The 19,921-nt window shown below is 40.0% G+C and overlaps 1 protein-coding gene and 1 long non-coding RNA gene across 3 annotated transcripts in view; one reads left to right on the plus strand and one right to left on the minus strand.

Annotated features, from left to right (window-relative positions):
- Positions 1–19,921, plus strand: part of LOC6630820 (serine-rich adhesin for platelets) — a 46,421-nt gene that overhangs the window by 3,273 nt on the left and 23,227 nt on the right. The window lies entirely within an intron of this gene.
- Positions 7,697–16,822, minus strand: LOC116651823 (uncharacterized). Of its 2 annotated transcripts, none has more exons than XR_011416262.1 (3): positions 15,997–16,822; positions 8,380–15,687; positions 7,697–8,070 (listed from the first exon to the last, which is right to left on the minus strand). It is a non-coding gene; the product is annotated as an uncharacterized lncRNA (long non-coding RNA). The 2 variants fall into 2 exon arrangements; XR_011416263.1 differs by lacking the exon at positions 7,697–8,070 and having other exon boundaries at positions 8,106–8,669; positions 8,721–15,687.

The following is a 19,921-nucleotide window of genomic DNA, read 5'->3' on the forward strand; positions in this document are numbered from 1 at the left end:
AAGGCACAAATGCAATTTCTGTCTGTCTGTCATGAATTGACTTTGTAAAATGTTTGTGTTTTCCTACGCAGCGTTTAAAGCCGCGTTTTTTTATTATATCTATTCGAACGAACATGTTAAACTGTGCCGGGGTTTGATAGAGCAAAAACGTGATCGACTTCAGTCAGTTAAGATATCTTAGCAGGGGGTCGAGCTAATCAGTAGCAGATAGTTGCAGGTGATATGTCCGTGAATCGAATCAGACGCTGCCCTGGATAGCGTAAATATTTGGTGTTATTTTCTAGCTGAGTTCAATTTCATGTCTCTTGTTGTTGTTGTTTCTTCTCTTTTTGTGGTCGTGTCTCGCTGACTCTTTTGGCAAATAACTCAAAGCCCACAATGACCATTTCATTATTTATGCTGTAAATCATCTGCTTGTTGTACATTTCTTTTCTTTTTTTTTTACCACACAAAAATGTTTTTTTCTTTATTTGTTTTTGCTTGTTTCTTTCTTTGCGTCAAGTTTGCACGACAAGCGCTGGAGAAAGTTTTGTTTTTTATTTTTATGTACACACATATATATATATAAATTATATATACCATTTTTTTTTGCACAGCAAAAACAAAAGTAACGTTAAAATGAGATTCAAATAAAACGCTAAAATTCCAAAACGCAACAAAACTTTTGAGTGCAGAGTGCAAACATGTGATTTACCTGTGTATATAAAGGGTTTATGTAAGATACACCTTTTTGGTTTTATTGTATCGAAGTGGCATTAAAAACGCATAACAATTAATTGCCAACAACGAATAGGTGAAATACAACAAAAGGCGACTACAAATTAATCAAAATAATTTAAGCTCTGCACCTGCCCCCTCATCCCACCCCACCCCATTGACAGATAAAGCGAAAAAGTCTCAAATGTTGTTGGAATATCGCAGTCGCTGGCGTATTTCATCAATATCAGTAAACAATTTCAAGTAAATAATTTCGCTGCCCACATAAAATTAGTTTACTTATGCCAAAAATGTGTGACACTTTCTACAAACCACACCTTGCGCGCGACTCTTGCGCAAGCGACTATAAACGCATGCAAAACGCGTGCAGCGCGGGCAACACCCGCTTGGCATACCCGATGGTCGCTTCTGTTACATCAGCTCAACCCTCAGCTTTGAGTCGAGGTCAATGCGGGGGCCTGCGCTTAATTATGCGTCGACTGATAATCAAAGTGCACCCTCCCCACCTACTCCATCTGCCGTTCCACTTCCCCTCCAATGCCACACACAAAAGAAATGGGGCGCTGCCTACAAATCAATATGAAATTGTAAATAATTGAGGGAAAACTCGTGTGAGCAGCTCCAGGCTGACCCTCATTATTGTTATGGCTGCGATTGCGTCTTGAGGCTTATCAGCTTCGGCTACGGCTTGGAATTTATGCGACTGATGGAAAAATTCTCAATTGCATTGATTCGAAAAACTGCGCCCCAAAGTCGCCACATAAAAATACTTAAAATACTTAAGACTCACACGCACCGCACAACATAATGTAACCCAAAATGCCGGCATTTTCAATTCTATTTTTGAAAACAGCTCTCGCACTTGAAGATTTTGAGGCAGAAAACACATTTGATGGGTAAATATATAGCCTGTCTTTTAAATTAGTTGAAAATTGTTCCGAACAGTTCGGATACATACATTTAATTCAAATAACAATAGACATTTTGGGCATGGAAGTTTTCAATAACAAACTTTATGTATATATATATATATATATATGTATCTTGAGGTGCTTTTAAGATCTGCGTGCACAAATCTTTATGTGTGTTGATTTTAATTCAATTATATTCAGTAAAAGTTTTTCGTTTTTCGGCTTGAATGAGAAAATGCACGGGGCACAAGAAGAAAAGTGAAAAATGAAAGCGTTCTTAATTGCAAGAGACGCCACTGTAAAACAATTTCAGTTGCGTTTTTTTTTTTTTCTTTCATTTATTTACAATGCCAACGCTGCTGTCAGTGTATGCGCATAAAATTGAATATTAAACAACAAACAAAATCAAAACCAAGAAAAAAGCTCACAATCAAATCGAATTTATTTGCGCAGGCGCTGAGCGAAACACGCCAGTAAACTACAGATACAGATACAGATGCAGATGCAGCTACAGCTACAAATGTATCTGCTGCTGAATCTGTGATTGCATCTTTCACTCTTGGCAACACTTTCGAGCCAACCAGATAATTTCTAATGTGCATTGAATATAATTGAAAAAGTGTAGCAAAGTGTTGCTAACAAAGCAGGCGGGCAGGCAACCAGCATAAATTGAATTATAATTTCAATTATGAACCGTTAAAAGCGGAAGAAAAGCCGCTGCGGACACTACAATGAGAGCCTATTGAGAAAGGCTAGCCAACAGACAAAGCCGCCACACAACTGTAAATGAGGTTGAGGCAACACACATACACATATAACATACATACACGCTCGCTCAGATGCAGATACATTTACAGATTTAGATACAAATGCAGACACAATCTCATAGCCACTTCTTAGCATGTCAATCAAGAAGAACAGTAAACGCGCTTCGAGCTTTGCGCTTTGAGTAAAATGTGCCTGAAGATCTATGGCAATTCAAGCTGACATCGCTCCGGGCTCAATCTCCTAGATCTTGGCTTGCTTTAATGACTGCCTAATGGCCCACTGGCGCCTCTCGCCGAATACTCGGCGACCCAGCGACATGTGGGTCAACGAATTGTGTCGATAGATACGCATTTGACATAACTGACGGCAACCACAAATCATAAATATGTAAAAAATGAGCTGTCAATTTTGGGCATTTGCTTCATGGCGAAACACTTTCTGGCGCATCTTTTTGGCGCTTACGTAAAGTTTGTTGCCTGCACTTCAGCACCAGCAAAATACATATATGTATCTGTAAGCTGCATGTTTTGTATCGCAATGGTCTTGCTTGGCTGGCCCTCAGAAATCACTTTCAATTTCCATACCCTATATGCGGTAACTGTCTTAATAAGGCATAATCGCTTGAAAGATGGATAGTGTAAGCATTCGTTAGAGTGTGAATCCATTAATATTTGCTAAGTTAAGTTTAGCACTATCAATTATCCCTATTTCTTTTGTACTTAATATGTACACAAAGAGAGAGGTAGAGGAAAGATAGGAGAGGCCTGTGAAAATATTTAGGCCCTTATTTGAAATAAATGCACGCACTCCACTTAAGTTTAGTACAGGGTATCCCATGGTCTAGCCCTGTTAATATGTTAATTTTTACTTATTTGATTTCTAACCTATGTAGCTTTATATGTAGCATTATTTATTGCTGGCGTTGGCTAATTGCCAAATCACTTTGAGCCTGGCTAACGCAAACGACAACTTAGCGGGGCCAGCTTATTTGGTCTGATATTTACGAATACCCATAACCTTGAATTGTGGTCGGGGTCTGTCTGCATGATTTCATCGCCGTTTCACACGTCCGAACTTGTCTCCAAGTCGCTTGCGCACTGCTCATTATAATTTTCGCCGCAATCTCGATGACTAAAGATACGTCAACTGGTTTGTCTCTCTTCTCTATATGTATATTTGTCTCTGTCGCCCTCTCTTTCTTTTAGTTGTCAATAAGATTTTACTAGAATTTCCGATCGTCAATTGTATTTTGTAACATGGCTTTAACTCAAGCAATTAGATGCGTATTTGAGTTAAAACTGCTGCCGTTTGCATCGAGTAACTATTTCCAGGGTATTGCTAAATTGTCTGGCAATGGGCTGCGGCCAGTCCGTTTTCTAATTGAATTCATTTTTGCACTTGCTGCAATTTTATTCGCATTATTATCGCAGCAGCAACAAAGCCGCATTGATTATGAACTCATTGAAGCGTAAACAACGTGGCTGCCGGTTTCCTTGTTAGTTGGCCAGGCCAGAGCAAACACTGTCGATGTTACAGTTCCGGCTATTGGTGAATGGTGAGCGCATTTAGACCCAATAATAATGGCCAATAATTACAAGGCACGATTTTGCAAGCCGACAAAAGAGCAATGCGACGTACAGCTCGGCCAACATTAATAAAATCGACTAATCAATAAAGAAAACCCGACGCCGATTGCCGGCATTTGCTTTTGTTATAGAGATTTGGGTTTTTGTTGTTGTTATTGTTGTTGTTGCTGTTGCAGGGCCCCCCTTGCCCCTTGCTGTATACGATTTATAGCCATGTGTAAATCCTTCGTGGTCACGCTCCTTTCGCCTAAGCTTTTATTTTTTTGCACAGATTGCCTGCAATTTTCAACTCTAAATCAAACCGCCATCCTCATGATTTAGTGGCCCCTTTCGAATCGATCGCGTGATTCATGTGATTTCTGCAGCACGTGCAGCGCGCAGAGAGCTTTGCCTTGGCGCCGCTTTCCAAATTTGCCTGAGATAATTCTAACTATTTAACCACAATTTTCAACCCGTAGATAGCTTAAATATACTCTCAGCACGTTCTTCAAATTGCGGTGGGTGGTGGGTGGTTGTGTGGTTGTGTGGTTGTTGTGTTGGCAGCTTGAACCGGCTATGTCTTTGCCTGGTCATGATGGGTGGGCAGTTTTAAGGTGTGTTGCGCCTCGTGTGTCTGCGGCAAGTGAAAACATTTTGAAAGTAGTTTTAGAGTGCAGCGAGAAATGTGCATTGTTCGTGGCTCTGTGTGGGTGTTGAGAGCCGACATACACATGCAAACCCACATACATACGAATTACATATGCAGCTGCAGTCGAAGAGTTTAGCCGGCGGTTAACTTTTTCTATAGGATTGTGCAACTTAGTCGAACGGCGTGCCTTGCAACGCCCCACACTTGACTTTTAACAAAAGTAAAACAGTCCAAAAAAACAAGTGCTGAACTCAGTTTGTTTATTTTTAAATCTAACTCGCCTTTCGAGTAATTAGTGAATTACTTGGAGCGTTGAGAGCTAAAATATGCCATGGACTTTAACATTAAGAATTATCCTTATTATTTGATCTAAGATTGTGTCAACTTAATATTATTCTTTGTACTCTTCAGAAAAGCTTTGCGTGTATATGAAACAATATGTTAAATGTTAATAGAAAATCTATTAGAAACTTGTTTACACACTTAAGTTGCAGCTGTTTCGCCCCGCGCCTCACCTGAGCCCTTTTCCGCTGAGTCACGGCAACATTCAGATCTTGTATATAGGCGCACATATCGTGTGCGATTGCATGACATGACCAGCCACACGATCCAATGCCCACATGAGATTAAGATTGAGTATTGGTGTTTCTCACAAGCTGCCAAAGCCAATTATGAAAAAAAAAAAAAAACAACATGAAAAATCTCCACGCATTGAGTCAGCGTAGCCGTTTTGTTTGCGCAACAATTAAGCGCAATTACAATTTTGTGCAATTAAATATTGGAAACTCGTTTGCCTGGCCCGGCTGCCCACAGCTACTGGGTAACCAATTTTGAGCAAACTTCCGCAGCCGGAGCTTTTAGGAAAACCTTAACTCATCCGAATATGAATATTATGAAAAATTTATAAATTTAAGCCAAAGCTTCCGCTTGCCACACAGCATAAAGCATACCAAATTCAATTAAAACACATGCTTCCAATAGCTCACTAGCAAGTTTTGATTTTAATTGAATTAAGTAACGAAATTGAATTTGATCCGAACTGATTTGCTGCAATTAGCGTACAATTTGTAATTGATACAAATGCAGAGAAATTATGCAATGCGACGAGAAATGCCTTGTAACCGTTTTCGCCTTTAATTATCGCCAAAGCATCACGGCTAAGTTTCAGTTTAGGTTTTGTTGCTATTGTCAGTCTGTCTGCCTGTCTGTCTGTCACATAACACTGACGCCTAATGCCATAAGCCGATTTTGGCGTTTTCTCAAACTTCCTGCTCATTATTATGATTGTTATGAATAGACGACAGCGCAATCTGGCTGGCGAGTTCCAATGGAGAATACTGGAAATTATGCCAAGCCGAGCGCTCGTTTAACACCAAAATTCAACTGTCGACTGTCATTGTGAGCGTGTGTGAGACTTGGGACAGCGTTTGCATCGGCCTAACGCACAAAGTATCTCGCAGATACTTGCACATTTTCTTATATATGTATGAATGTACTTATTTTTTGCGTGCTACGCGCTTTCCGCATTACAGGCAGTCAGTCATCAAAACGCTGCCACGCTCCCATCAAGATGAACGACCCCGTAACGGCCATCGACGTCTGCGTTCTTGCAGATACTTGTTTGTACGTTTGTGCATAGATGCAGATACTCACAACGCATCTGGCTTGCTGCGTATCTGTTACGTGGCGTTCACTTATGCAGATCAGCTGGCACTTGAATGTTTTCAATTGCTACTGCTGTGCGCCTCGCAAGTAACTCAAGCTTAGCAGCTGCGATCGAGTGCGACTGCATTTGCATCTATGAGATACTTTGGCATCTCTGCGCTACACACTTATTACAATAATTTTTGTAATGCCTGCGCCTTCCGCGCTTATTACAATTTAATGCGCTTGCCCTCTAATGGCCAGCTGCAGGGCCTTATCAACCGGGCTATCTAATATAATTATGCACTTATAGAACAACTACATTAAACCCGGCGCAACTTGGCGCCCCTGGGCATGCGCATACTCATAAAATGGCGTCGGTGGCGTCGCTTGATTGATTCGTTGTTTATGCGCACAGTGTTGCATGCGTGTCTGGTGTCTAGCTCGGGTGTTGGCTCTTTCCCACTGCCAAAGGCCAAACAATCCAAATATTTTCATATTGCCAGACGCGGCATGTAGACATGCAAGCAAATAAACAATGCAACACATTCAAGGGGAAGGCTTTGACTTTAGCTTAAGCAAAGGTCATGTGCCGACTTTTTTGCAACAAATTTGCATATATCTTTATATATATTTATTAACATACATACTATGTACACAATCATATAAACACAAGCCAATGGACGCACTCAGAGTTCAAGCCAAGCTTTTTTTGTAGAGCCCCAACTTCAACTTAGCCTTAGCTATGGCCGACCAACGGCGCTTTTTGCGGCTCCAAAGCTGAACAATACGGTCATAAATGTTTAATGCCGCGCTCTTGACCGGTTTGTACAGCTAGGTGCTATAAGCTAATGCCCAAGACGCAAATATCGAGTGGAAGCTAAAAACAAATCCAACAAAAATTGCCGGTGTAATGGTGGGGAGGTTCGGGTTCAGTTTTTGCCTTTCGTTTGGCCATCTACCAAAAAATAAAAACAAACGGCCGTGGCTGTTGCCTAACCGGGTGCATAGGGATTGGAGGTTCGCACTTCTTGCTAATACTCGGACAATAGCTCGTCGGACTGGTCGGGGTTTTTTCCTTTCCCTTTTGCACTTACCATAAACACATAGTTTAAGTGCGATCAAAAAAAATAAAAAAAAAACTTATTGATTTAAGTAAATCCATTGAAACAAAAAAAAAACCGGATTCTAGTATGGGCACCATTAATGTGTTCCGACCGAACACCCAAATTCAAACTATTCAATTTCGCGTAAGTGAGAGAACTAAGGTGTTGATCGTCTCTCTTTCTCTTTACCCTCCCTACCTTGACAAGCAAAAAAAATGGAATGTGGATGCTTGTCCCTATTTCAGGTTCTTAAACCATCACTATAGATTGCAAGCGGCTAACATGGGTACTTGACAGATAAAACAATTAATTATGGAATTAGGATATCATATCATATAAGCTAATATAATTCGTTTATTCACGCATTGTTCAATTTTGTTGCCAATTAATAGCAAGGTGAGTATAACTCTATTTACAAAAAAAATATACAGTTTCCAAACAAAATTTGAATCCAAAGTTAATATGATGAATGTGCAATAACTAGTTTAAATCCCATAAAGAAATTAAGGGGAAGGAGAAATTCACCAACATTATCTTGAGACTTGACGGATAGTAATTAATTTACCGTCTTGCTAAATTAACTGCATTTAAATGTTCATGTGTGTATATAACTACATATATCTATAGGCATTGGTTTAAACTCTTACTCACGCGATATCCTTCGAAGCAGACGTTGGGCCCAATGTATACGACGATTATGATCGCTGTTGCTAAATATTACAAAAAAGAAATTTATAAGTATATAAACACATGTATATATATATATATATATATATATATATATATGAGCAACGGTCAAGGTCGGTGGTGTAGGAATTTCCTCTCGCTTTAACTTATTTAGGCATATTCATTGCACATTTTGTTTTAAAGAAATTAGTAAAAGAAAAAAAAATTAAAGGAAATAAAAATTAAAACTAAGGATCTATTAGCCGTCCATCTTGGCAACGTTAAACAATTAATGGAATTATATGGCAATGCTGCTAAGCAAGCGAAAGGGGTACACCAAAAGTAATACAGACTCGGCTCCTTTGTTACTCTCTGCAGGTTACACTATATGCTTAGTGCATGCGGTCCCGATGGTGCTGCATAAATAGTAAGCGTTTCACCCGCTTGACGCCGTTTTCCGAGGCTATGCCAGATGTTGTTCTTCGCAAGACAGCGGCTGATAAGTAAAATAGCAACAAAATTGGTTCTGCTGGGTTGCTAAGTGCGACACGTGCTCTTGGTGTTGCCCTTGTCTGGTCCGATCTCCCCCTCTGGTAGTGCCGACTAGTACGTCTAAATCTAGTCAACTGAGCAGGCACGGAAACTGTGGAAGCCTTAATTAGTTCCAAGTCTCAACACTAGCACATATAAATACCTTTTCTTTAAGGGTCACCCCGAATCACAATTAGGTTAGTGGGTCGAGTTGTTATGAAGGTTTTTGGTTTCTATTAGCGTACCAAAAGAACACTTCCAAACTGTACCACAATGGCAGCCTTGGTCGTTGATGTCTTTGCAAAAATTATTTGCAAAGAAAGAAAAAAATGTTATGAACTTAACTCGCACGCGCTTCAAATATATCTGACATGCTGAGCTGTACTTTTAACCTTTACTACTTCCCAACGACAAAAAAAATAAGGAAGCTTTCAAAAGCTCTACATCACGCGATTATATTTTAAAACGGTACTATGGCCTGATCTTATCACCTTTTTCCTCTCTATTCGCCCTATTCGGTTGCGCATGCCCTCAGCTGTGCAATAAACGAAGAATTGGCTTCCAGCGCGGTCGGTAAAGCAGTAACTAAACTAGAGCAGCTGATCAACAAGCAGATTCGTTTGGGGAGTGCAAAGCAGCCACTACACCACAGTTTATGCAGCGCTACTTGCTAGCGGGACATAAACTGAAATAACTATAATAACTGTTGAGTTAGAACTTGTTACTAGTTTGTATATCTTTGAGATGAAAAGTACCGATGCATTTACCTGTTTCATTAGCTAGTTGATAGTAGGCTGGGCTGACTTTTTGTACAACAATCGCCGGAATGAAAACTGGTGCAAGCTTAGAACTAAACTTCTTTTGCGCGTTACTCTGACAAAAATTGCGGGCGAAGACTTTCGTACCGGCAGTAAGACTTATGTTTCGGCTGCGCAAATTATATATCTTAGCATTTCTATTATGTGACTGAGCTACATTGTCTTTAGCTATCTGACGGATTACTTGTAAGGCTGTGGGCCTCTCAATAGCAGTGTCTTCGGACAAGAGGTTAAGTCGCTTTAGCAAGTCATAGTCTTTACCGTTTAACATCATATTCTGTCCAAACGCTAAAAAATATGGAGAGTACCCTGTACTTTGGTGAACGCTGGCTCTCAAGGCAGCACAAATGGCGTACAGCTTTTTATCCCAATTTGAATGATCTTTTCCGATATAGGCTCTAATAGCCGCTAATACTGATCTATTTACTCGCTCACTCGCATTACTTTGTGGCGAGTATATTGCCGTTCGAATGTGGATGATTCCATACCGGGTAAGAAAAGCTTTAAAGACACTAGAAATGAACTGAGAGCCATTGTCGGTCAGAATAGTTTCTGGCACGCCGAAAGTGCAAAACAGTGTGTTTTCTAGATAGTCGATAATTTTGTTGGTAGTAAACGCGCGAAGAGGCCACATAAAATGAAATTTAGTATTATGGTCTACAACCATCAGGAGACCTATATTGCCGTTCTTGGACCGAGGATATGGCCCTAGAAGATCCATGTAGAGCTTCTGAAATGGCCGTTCTGACGTCATAGGCTTGCCCATTGGAGGTCTCAACACTACATTGGGGCTTTTCGTTTGCCGACAAACTTTACAATTGACTATATATTCATGAATTTGGGCCGACATTTTTGGCCAAAACAAGTATCTCTTGAGTTTCTCTATTGTTTTTCCGATGCCACTGTGTGCAGCGTTAGGGGGATTGTGGGCTCTCTCTATCACTTGTAGGGTGAGAGACGAAGGTATCCAGAGTTTCCAGGATTGTTTCTCCTGAATGCTATATCCCGTCGCTGGCTCAGTACGTTTATATATAAAACCGTCGATTATCTGTAAATCCGGTAATCTGGATTGGTTAGAAGAAATACTGTCTATCAGATCCAGATAGTTTGGCGATTTGAATTCGGGTGAAGACAGGTCAACTATGGGACCTTGCTCCTCGAATTCCGCAAGCTCTGTCTCATTTTGACGCGATAGCGCATCAGCGACAACATTTTGTGTACCGCTACGATGCGAGACTTTAAACTTGAAGCCCTGTAATTTGATCACCCATCTACCTTGACGTCCTCTGAGATCCTTCTGTCTCATGAGCCATTGTAAGGAAGCATGATCAGTTATTACTTCGAAGTCCTGTCCTTCTATATACGCTCTAAATTTAAAAATACCTCTTATTACGGCTAAGCATTCCAGATCGGTCACACTATAATTCCGTTGGGCCTTTGACAGTTTCTCTGACATGTATGCTATTGGAGCCTCCTCTTCCTGTTCATTTAGTTGAGCTAGAACGCATCCTAAACCAGTTGTGCTAGCATCGCAAACTAATCTAAAAGGTTTTGAGAAGTCGGGTGTAGCCAATACAGGTGCAGAAGTTAAAAGTGTTTTTAAGGTGTTGAAAGCGGAATCAGCATCAGTGTTCCATTTCAATACTTTCGATTTCTTTAGCAACTCTGTAAGCGGAAAGCTAACTGTTGCATAATGATTAACGAAACGTCTGTACCATCCAGCGAGTCCAAGAAAACGTCTCAGTTGTTTTACACTTTTTGGTACAGGGAATTCGTTAATAGCTTGTATTTTGCTAGGGTCCGTCTTTAGTTGACCATACCCAATTATAAAGCCCAAATATTTAATTTCCCGCATACAAAATTTTGATTTTGCGATGTTGATTGTCAAGTTCGCTTTACGCAAGTGCAGCGCTACTTCCTGCAAAAGCAACATATGCGAATCGAAGTCCTCTGATAGCAGAAGTAAATCATCTAAGTAGACAAATACGCGGGTCCGCAAATGGGCTGGTATCACGCGTTCCATTAGTCTACAAAGCGTTTGAGGAGCGTTACACAATCCAAACGGCATTACTTTGTATTGAAATAATGGACGATTAGGGACTGTAAAAGCGGTATACTGACGTGATTTTTCTTCTAGGGGTATCTGCCAGAATGCGTGCTTCATATCGAGGCCCGTTATATATTTAGCCGGCGGCAGACGACTAAGAATTCCGTCGATATGGGGTAGAGGGTACGCATCTTTACGAGTGTACTTATTTATGACTCGAGAATCTAGACACAGCCTGTTTTTATCCTTTCTTTGCACAAGGACGCAGTTGCTGCTCCAGGGGCTATGCGATACCTCTATTATATCTAAAGCTAGCATTTTCTCGATCTCGTCAAACATTAGCTTTTCAACGGCTGGCGAAATAGGCCAATGTCTTTGTTTGACGGGGGTCACATTATCTATTTCAATGCGATGTTCGATTAACTCAGTGCGTCCTAATCCTTCCTTTTCATAAGAATAGAAATTAGAAATGATCGAATTTAATCGTGACTTTTCTTCAGCGGTTAGCTGATGCATTTTCGCTGTTTCCTGGATATCCTGTTCGTTACTGTTGTCTAATTCATTTACGGACTCATCAGGACGAATTAAATTCGTTAACAGTCCAAAGTCCTGCCAAAAATTTATGCCTAAGTAAACATCTTGTTTCAAATCGGGTATAACATAAAAATCAACATTATGCACTTGTTTTCGAAATTCAACTTTAAGTGTCAGTTTGCCTACCACTGGGCAAATAGCGTTGTTAGCTGTTCGGATTGATCCAGAGCATTTGCGCGCTTTGGGATGTGACAACAGTGACTTAGCTGCAACATTACCGAGGCAACTAATCGTCGCTCCGGAATCTAATAATGCTACATATTTTTCTCCCTCTAGGCTTAACTCAGTGTACAAGCGGTTATCTGAGCTCATAAACACTGATTGAACAAGCTTCTTACGAAGACTTTTAATATTTTTCCAGAATTTCCTAAGTCGAACAGTAGAGCGTTTTGGCCGACTGAGAAATTCGATGGGTTCTATGCTGCTAAAAATTCGTCTTCGTGTGTCAAGATAGTGTTTTACTCTAATATGGTACGGTACGTACTTATTTTCAATATCAGTTTGAGTTGCAGTCTCGGCGACTGAACATGTATTTGCCATATAAGTTGTAAATATAGTATTTGGAGTTGATTGCGCCAAACTACCATATGACTGTATTTCTGGCAAGGACTTTATTCTTTTGTGGGATGCGTCAAACTGGTGTTGGTCTGCGCATCCCGCTTCCGGTTTCCCAAAAGATTGCATTTGCTACAATTGGGTTTAAAAGTATTTTTAGCACCGCAACCGTAGCAGAATATACGCCTTTCTCCCATGCAGTCATCGAATCGGTGTCCCACTTTATCGCAATTCCAGCACACTATTTTCTTGTTCTGTATTTCTGAAATATTATCTTCTATATCATTATTTTCCAGTAACTCAGAGACATTACCTCTACCGTATTTGGTTCGATTGGGAAACGAGCCAGTTTCTCTACAGAAACTTTCATGTTTCTTAACTTCCTCTCTTAATTCTGCTCGAGTTCTAATCTTCAAATGCAATAGTTCGTACCTGAGCGCTGTTCTCGCATTGCGTTTTAATAGGTCAACAAGCTTGTCTTCGCTTATTTCGTTAGATAATTGGCTAACCAGGCCTTCAATCGCTGATTGAAAATCATCAAATGTCTCCTGATCTTTCTGGCGTCTTTTCCTAATTAGTTCCCACAAGTCAAAGTCGTCTTTAACGTCCTCGAATCTAAGTCGGAAATCCGTACAGAAAGCCAACCAGGTATACTGTGGGTTTTTCTTGTGGAAGCTCCAAAACCAATCATTGGCTTTCCCAAAAAAAAGTAAATGAAGATTGTCACAAAGCAGCCTATAGTCGCCGTTCAAATTTTGAGCCGTTAATGAACGAATTCGATACAAGAATTCATCTATCTGCATAGAGTCTTTCGAACCGTCAAATTTAAGTCGCCAGGTTTGCATAATGCTAGCTGCTTTTTCTGAACTCAAACTTGAGTTTGATCGATTGCTACCTCTGGGGCTGTATGGTCCGCAGTCAAGGGGTATGTCAGAGTTCTGGGCACTATTAGGGAGAGTATCAGCACCTAATCCCCTTGGAGACTGAACTAATCTAGAGCGTGTTGATTCAGCTTGCTCACTTCGTACATTTAATGTTGCTAACTTCTCTTGCAGTGATTGTTCAACAGAAGCTTTAATAACGTTTTTGAGTTCTGCTATTAAAGTCCTTTGCTGAGATTGTAGAGCTTCGTTGATATAGGTAATTGTCTCTACATTTGGACCATTGTCCACTGACTTATTTCCGTTGCTGCCTAAAGACATGCAACTACCTAAATATTCTCTATGATTTCGATTCATAGACCTAGTTTGCATACTTCGCTTGGGCGTGGCTCCTCGCCCTTTTCCGAATCGCTGACCTCTCCTGATACCTGTAGTAGTCGAACCATCTTGGCAAGGTAGAGTATTTCGCGATAGAGTTTCGTCTGTTTCAGCATTACCAGCTGAGTGTAACTCCGCTGCCAGTGTATTGTTCATAAATATTAGTTGCCCTGGGTTGCAATCTGCCTCACATACTGGACATTTTGGGGTTGTCTTTAGTGTATTGCTTATGCAAACGTCGTGAAAACGGTGTTGACAAGGAGTAGTCGCAGATAGCTGTTCTGCTTGCAATTGCTCATGGCAAATGCCACAAAATGGATCTTGCGCGTTAATCGCTGCAACTATGCTCTCTGTGCTTCGTCTCACTGCCATAATGAATGCAAACTTTTGCTTGTTTCCAAACAACAAAAGGAAAACTAAATAGGACTTGTATTATTAAGTCTTGGTTATTTATTCTATCTGTCTTTTTCCCACACGTTATTGCTTACAATCCTTAAGCAAACCTGAGTAGTTGAATTTGTGCTATTTATTTTACTGGAGTCTATTTCTGATTTGGATTTTTACTGCTCATGGACTACTAGACAACATCCGAAATATTTCCAGTTTGTTGTAATTCCAAATAGTCCTTGAAACAATTAACCCAAATTTGATTATTATTCCCTCTTTTCCGATCTTACCCGCTGCTTAAAGTACTAGTAATTAATTGTGGTCGACTAATCCAGCAATGCCTGAATTACAATCGCAAATTCCTACAACTAACTACTGTCTGAACACAACGTATTTTCCCGAGAAAGGGGCCTAACAGGGTAATTAAAAAATAATAGGTAGTAATTGATATGGTATAACTTCGAGTTTCGATTGGGGATTGTTGTGCACTAGGTGTTAGTCGTGCTTACGCAAGAAGTAAAAGTTTTACGTTCTTGCTAGGGCCCCACGTTGGGCGCCATATATGTATTGGTGGGGATGTTCGGGTTCAGTTTTTGCCTTTCGTTTGGCCATCTACCAAAAAATAAAAACAAACGGCCGTGGCTGTTGCCTAACCGGGTGCATAGGGATTGGAGGTTCGCACTTCTTGCTAATACTCGGACAATAGCTCGTCGGACTGGTCGGGGTTTTTTCCTTTCCCTTTTGCACTTACCATAAACACATAGTTTAAGTGCGATCAAAAAAAATAAAAAAAAAACTTATTGATTTAAGTAAATCCATTGAAACAAAAAAAAAACCGGATTCTAGTATGGGCACCATTAATGTGTTCCGACCGAACACCCAAATTCAAACTATTCAATTTCGCGTAAGTGAGAGAACTAAGGTGTTGATCGTCTCTCTTTCTCTTTACCCTCCCTACCTTGACAAGCAAAAAAAATGGAATGTGGATGCTTGTCCCTATTTCAGGTTCTTAAACCATCACTATAGATTGCAAGCGGCTAACATGGGTACTTGACAGATAAAACAATTAATTATGGAATTAGGATATCATATCATATAAGCTAATATAATTCGTTTATTCACGCATTGTTCAATTTTGTTGCCAATTAATAGCAAGGTGAGTATAACTCTATTTACAAAAAAAATATACAGTTTCCAAACAAAATTTGAATCCAAAGTTAATATGATGAATGTGCAATAACTAGTTTAAATCCCATAAAGAAATTAAGGGGAAGGAGAAATTCACCAACATTATCTTGAGACTTGACGGATAGTAATTAATTTACCGTCTTGCTAAATTAACTGCATTTAAATGTTCATGTGTGTATATAACTACATATATCTATAGGCATTGGTTTAAACTCTTACTCACGCGATATCCTTCGAAGCAGACGTTGGGCCCAATGTATACGACGATTATGATCGCTGTTGCTAAATATTACAAAAAAGAAATTTATAAGTATATAAACACATGTATATATATATATATATATATATATATATATATGAGCAACGGTCAAGGTCGGTGGTGTAGGAATTTCCTCTCGCTTTAACTTATTTAGGCATATTCATTGCACATTTTGTTTTAAAGAAATTAGTAAAAGAAAAAAAAATTAAAGGAAATAAAAATTAAAACTAAGGATCTATTAGCCGTCCATCTTGGCAACGTTAAACAATTAATGGAATTATATGGCAATGCTGCTAAGCAAGCGAAAGGGGTACACCAAAAGTAATACAGACTCGGCTCCTTTGTTACTCTCTGCAGGTTACACTATATGCTTAGTGCATGCGGTCCCGATGGTGCTGCATAAATAGTAAGCGTTTCACCCGCTTGACGCCGTTTTCCGAGGCTATGCCAGATGTTGTTCTTCGCAAGACAGCGGCTGATAAGTAAAATAGCAACAAAATTGGTTCTGCTGGGTTGCTAAGTGCGACACGTGCTCTTGGTGTTGCCCTTGTCTGGTCCGATCTCCCCCTCTGGTAGTGCCGACTAGTACGTCTAAATCTAGTCAACTGAGCAGGCACGGAAACTGTGGAAGCCTTAATTAGTTCCAAGTCTCAACACTAGCACATATAAATACCTTTTCTTTAAGGGTCACCCCGAATCACAATTAGGTTAGTGGGTCGAGTTGTTATGAAGGTTTTTGGTTTCTATTAGCGTACCAAAAGAACACTTCCAAACTGTACCACAATGGCAGCCTTGGTCGTTGATGTCTTTGCAAAAATTATTTGCAAAGAAAGAAAAAAATGTTATGAACTTAACTCGCACGCGCTTCAAATATATCTGACATGCTGAGCTGTACTTTTAACCTTTACTACTTCCCAACGACAAAAAAAATAAGGAAGCTTTCAAAAGCTCTACATCACGCGATTATATTTTAAAACGGTACTATGGCCTGATCTTATCACCTTTTTCCTCTCTATTCGCCCTATTCGGTTGCGCATGCCCTCAGCTGTGCAATAAACGAAGAATTGGCTTCCAGCGCGGTCGGTAAAGCAGTAACTAAACTAGAGCAGCTGATCAACAAGCAGATTCGTTTGGGGAGTGCAAAGCAGCCACTACACCGGCTGCTGCAGAAGCACAAAGAGCCAACGGCACATTTTGCAATGCGACGAGGTCAAGGGGCGCACAGAGATAGAAATCGATCATCAGATATGGCTCGCTACTGTAAAGCCAACCAAGTATAAAAGCTAAAAAATGTGGTCGTAAATAAAGTAAAAGATCGAGTGCCATTAGCCTCAGCCTTAGCTGCAAAACAAATAACAGCGAAATTGCCTTGTGCTGCCTCTGGGTAATATCTAATAATAATATGCGTCTCTTTTGCATGTGCCTTTTGTTATTTTTATACCCTGTACGCATTGAAAATGGGTATTATTGCTTGTGAATATGTATGCAACAGGCAAGAGGCAACTTCAGAGACATTGTAAAAAGTTTTAAAGTTTTAAAGAAGGCATTTGCCACGGATTTGGGAAGATGCACATTCGCTTAAGGGTTTGGTACCTTGATTCCTTATTTAGAAAAGAATTCCAATGCTAGTAATAGCATCCCGGCGCTGGGTACTGGGTATCTGCCAGTCTGGCACTTCCGACTAGGGCACACTTGTTTCTTTTTCTGCTAAAGCGAAGGCTAAGGTCACCGATGAGTGCGTGGTCAGAGAGGAGACCAAGCCGTGGGCGCTGCTAATTCAATGTTAAACGCACGAGGGGCCAATGTTAAGCGAGCCCCCACAACAACAAAAACAACAACAACAACAGCAATAACAATGCCTATGTACTTGTGGTGAAAGCAATGGCAATGAACGTTGATGAACATTATGCATACACTTATGTCATCGAGCCAAACTTAGAGCCCATAAGCGAAGGAGTTTGTTAATCAAATTAAAAAAGTTACTATAAAACATATGCGAAATCATTTTGTTATAGCCCAGTGAATGCAGTTAGAATCGTACAGTAATTTTATTAGTATTATAATTTAATTGGGTTGTCTTATGTATATAACAACTCAAGTTGTGAACACATCAAGTGCGGCTTTGACTTTTTTATTGCATAAACGAATTCAGAATGTTGAAAATCGTACATTAATCTCTCAACTACTGATGACAAAAAATAATGTATAAAAAATATTTACGAAATTTAATTATTTCATAAGTTTTTTGCTGTGATTTTCTTTTGCTTATTGTTCTTTGGTAAAGACAATATTGTTATAATACTTAGTAAGAGAAAAATTCCAAAATTGACAAAAAGTTCTCAAAGCTATAATATTGATTAGGACGCGAGCTTCTGTTCTTGCTGTTCTTTGCTTTTTGTCTCTAGAACCGCACTTTGCCTTTGGATGGAATACAAACATGGATTCCAGAACACTTTTTTTATTGGATCATTAAAAAACACATTTTATTTTATTTAAGTACTCGAGAGAGAACCTTAGCTACTTAGGCTTATTGTGCAGAATTGTTGCCGCTAAAATCTTCCGGCAGTCTTGCGGCAAATCTCTCTCTAGTGTATGTTATACTGAGGCCTGCAGGATGCTGTCAATTACAATTAGGTGAACTTTTCCGGCTAGAAAATTGCATAATTTTGCTCGCAAGGTGACATCACTTTCCTCATAGCTAACCAGCTGCTCGTATTATGCAATTGTCTCCTAGTTGCAACAGTTCTAACGACTGCACTTTTATATGCTCGATCAGCATCCGTATCTCTCGCACAGCAGCAAGCGGAACTGAACACTTAAGGGAGATGTGGCCAGTCGGGGGGTTGGGGGGATGCTGGTGGCACAGCTAATAATAGCCACAAGGGGTGCACGGGTGCACGCACATATGCAATCAGATACATGGGCACATAATGATATAGGTCTAATTATATATGTAAAATTGGTTCATTCGCGGCTCGAGCTGCTCTCTCTGTGAAGTGCATAAATGAGGAAGTTGCATGCGGAGGGGAGACTCCCCTATCCACTTTAGGCTTTAGGCATTTAGAGTTAGAAAATGAAAATGCATTTCCATGCTGGCGACTATGAACATTTTCACTCAACAAAGGCGCTTTAATTGGGCTGGTGGCTGCCCCTTAGGCGTGTGTTGGGGCACACATATTTATTTGGATGCCGTCTTTTGATTTATGTCTTGTATGTGCCCCAACTTAATTTGGCGGTGTCAGAAAACGGGAGAAATATATTTGATGCCATATGCAACATAAACTTCGGCTCTTATCTCGCGATATGTGCAATGCATTAATTAAATTAAAGGTATGCTACTTTTGGCTATTCGGATGTCCAATCTAAGCCTAGTTTCTTGGACACCTCTGGCAGCTGCTACGATCCCGTTCCACCCCCCTGCGCGTTCGTCATGCCTGGCTGCCAATGAAACTGAAACATTCCGCTACTTTTGCTTTTTTCTTTTTTTTTAAAGTGCATGGGCGTAATTAAGTTGGAGGTGCTGGGGCTGCCAGCCTCAAGCTTGTATCTACCTCAAGCTATCTACATACACTGAGCTATGCTAACTATGCCATTGCCACGCACAGTGAGCGTCACAATTATATGCACATCTGCTTTGTCGCTGTTAGTCTTTATAAGTAGCATCTCGAAGTCTTTTATTACATTTTTGTAACTTGTTGCTCAAAGTGGAATTTTAATGGTGGTTTAGTTAGGAAAAAACATTAGTTTTAAACACTTTGCCAGTTGTATTTCATAAGTGTGTGAATCTCCATTCTCCACGATCTCAGTTATTTGTGTATCTCTATAAATGCTAGGAAAAATGTCATGCAAGCTCATCAAAAAACTTTTGTTTACTTGCTAAATCGGCTAACTAAGAGTCTGCAGCTTACCTCAACCTTCAGTCTAATGCGTGAAGGTAGATTACAGAAATCTTACCGAAATCTAACGATTCTGCCATTAACAAACTACTTTATTTTAAAGATGATTTTATACATTTTTGGTACAGATTTATTAAGGATATTTACTGATCTTTTTATAGCAAGAACATCTTCTGATATAATAATGTTATTTTTGTTGGATATGTAAGTTTTGGCGAGCAGAATACCAGAAACTTTTAATTAATTTGCTATGGCATGAGCTTTCATCACCGAGGCCTTGCTCTTTGTGCGTAGTTCTATTTGTTGGGGAGCCAATAATTATGTGATACACGGCTACCAATTTACAATCTGGACGCAGTTC

The sequence above is a fragment of the Drosophila virilis genome, chromosome 2 (genome assembly GCF_030788295.1).
Source record: "Drosophila virilis strain 15010-1051.87 chromosome 2, Dvir_AGI_RSII-ME, whole genome shotgun sequence".
Classification (NCBI taxonomy): Eukaryota; Metazoa; Arthropoda; class Insecta; order Diptera; family Drosophilidae; genus Drosophila; species Drosophila virilis.